Source organism: Chlorocebus sabaeus, chromosome 21, assembly GCF_047675955.1.
Source record: "Chlorocebus sabaeus isolate Y175 chromosome 21, mChlSab1.0.hap1, whole genome shotgun sequence".
NCBI lineage: Eukaryota > Metazoa > Chordata > Mammalia > Primates > Cercopithecidae > Chlorocebus > Chlorocebus sabaeus.
In genome coordinates, this window is record NC_132924.1 from 98,385,848 (window position 1) to 98,388,442 (window position 2,595).

A 2,595-nucleotide genomic window follows, 5' to 3' on the forward strand; every position below is an offset into this window, starting at 1 on the left:
CACTCCAGCCTGGGCGATAGAGCAAGACTCTGTCTCAAAAAAAAAAAAAAAAAAAAAAAAAAAAAAGAAAAGAAAAGAAAAGTGATTCTGGTCCTAGAGATTTTCATAACTGGCTGTTAGGAGAAATCTATATAACAACCCAAGTCTTCATTTCATTTTCTAGAAAACAAATGTGAACAAGACGTTTAAAAGCTTGATTCACTCTAGAGACTTTGTTGAGAGAACGAGGGAATTTCAGAATTCGTAGGACAATACTTTTTCTTAATTTTTTTTTTTTAATGTTGCTCATTCTCTTTCCTTCCTTCCTTCCTTCCTTCCTTCCTTCCTTCCTTCCTTCCTTCCTTCCTTCCTTCCTTCCTTCCTTCCTTCTTTCTTTCTTTCTTTCTTTCTTTCTTTCTTTCTTTCTTTCTTTCTTTCTTTCTTTCTTTCTTTCTTTCTTTCTTTCTTTCTTTCTTTTTTTGAGATGGAGTTTTACTCTGTCTCCTAGACTGGAGTGTAGTGGCGCGACCTCGGTTCACTGCAACCTCTGCCTTCCGGGTTCAAGCAATTCTCTGCCTCAGCCTACTGAGTAGCTGGGATTACAGGCGCCCACCATCATGCCAGGCTAATTTTTTGTAGATGTAGTAAAGACGGGGTTTCACAGGCTGATCTTGAACTCCTGACCTCGTGATCCACCTGCCTTGGCCTCCCAAAGTGCTGGGAATACAGACGTGAGCCACCGCGCCCAGCCGGTTTTTAAAATTTATTATATTGGACCTAAAATCTTGAAGGGCACATATTGAAAAAAATCCAAATCAAATAACTGCACATCGTTACAGATACGACACTGATCAAAACTAACAATTTTATAATTACCTGATTGTGAATTTAACTGAAATTCAGATGAAATTACTTTTATGTATTTCTCTAGAAATACATAAAACTGACCAGAAATGGTCAGGTATTGGAAATTTCCTATTTTCAAGCTAATATTCCTAGAGAAGACATATTTTTTTTCCTCTTTCTCACACACATACACACACAGGCTTACATACACATTACACAAAATAAAAAATCCCTACCATCTGATCACCTGAAAATAGATATTGTTATGTTAAAGTGCATTTCTTTCTAGTCAGATATGATATATTATGTATTTGCATACTATCTATTACATTGGGATAATATTTTATTTAGTTATATATACTATTTTTATAATTATGGCATAGACATTTTCCTATGTCATTTAAGATTCTTGAAATATGACAAATCTTTTTTTATTATATTTAGTAAAATAAATCATGGTAACTTTTAGTTGACTTTTTGGCCTTTTTTTGTTTGTTTTTTGCAATTTTGTAACTTTATTTGATGTATTTGACGAACAGTGATTAGTTTTCATTCACACTGTCTGTAGATTTTTGGAAGTGGTAACAGGTACATAGGTAACCAAGGTATAGAATTTATTTGGTGAATCTTCCTCCTCATTACGTTTTCTGGACAACCGCACACGGATAAGGTATGGGTCATCCCTATTCCTTTGGCCAGACTGCTTTGTTGCGCCTGGTATCAATGTGCACATCTGGAGTTCCCATCGCCTTCCTGACAAATTGCTGAATCTCTTTGAGTACCTGAGGGACACTCCTCTTGAAGCCCACTCCATGGATGCACTTGTGAATATCGATGGTGTATTTTCGTGTCACCACCTCGTTGATGGAAGAATGGCCCTTTTTCTTCTGGCCACCCTTCTTTGTGGGAGCCATTCTGTTGGGTCCAAGTTGGAAAGCAATATATGTATATTTTTTAAGCCTGGCCTTTTCAGTTTGAGTAAGGTAATTAATCCAACTATATATTTTTCATATTAACTAGCAATTCTTATAAAAACTATGATAAAAGGTATAAAGTTAAAGTCGAAAATGTCTATGGTAATATGTTCTATAATACTACCAATTCCATTCACTCATAGAGTATGCACACAAAGGAAAGAGAGGAGCTTTTATCATATTCTAGCCATTTGTCTGTTAGTGCACTAAGGGCTCATTTTATACTTTCTATTTTAATACATATAGCATTCTATGAAGGCAGACATTGTCCACAGCTTTCAAATGAGGAAGCTGAGTCTTCAGATGTTTCATACCCTCTAAAATAAAATAGTTTTTATGTAACAGAGCTAAAAATTAAACAGATCCGGAAACTCTGGTTATTTCCTTACCAAATCTACATCAACCTAGTTTTTAAAAATCCTTGTGCTAATAATATAGCTCAACTGACTGATGATCATTCTTCAAGGAGAGCAGCTAAACATTAAACAGATCCAGAAACTCCAGTTATTTTCTTACCAAATCTACATCAGCCTAGTTTTTATAAATCCTTGTGCTAATAATACAGCTCAACTGACTGACGATCATTCTTCAAGGAGAGCAGTTTTCTGATCTTTGGAATGTATATGATCTGGCAGATTCTATGTGAACTCTCCTTAGTATCACTTTATACTTGTGCCGTTGATACCCTATTATTTTTACATCTCTTCTATCTAAGAAGCCTTAATCATTGATTAAGGGGCAGGTATTAATCATTGATTACTGGCATACATAGGTCAGAAGAAAGCCTGAGATAGCA

At 35.4% G+C, this 2,595-nt stretch overlaps 1 pseudogene; it reads right to left on the bottom strand.

Annotated features, from left to right (window-relative positions):
• Nucleotides 1–1,378: 1,378 nt before the first annotated feature.
• LOC103226833 (large ribosomal subunit protein eL31-like) lies at nt 1,379–1,748 on the bottom strand (annotated as a pseudogene).
• Between the last annotated feature and the right edge of the window lie 847 nt (nt 1,749–2,595).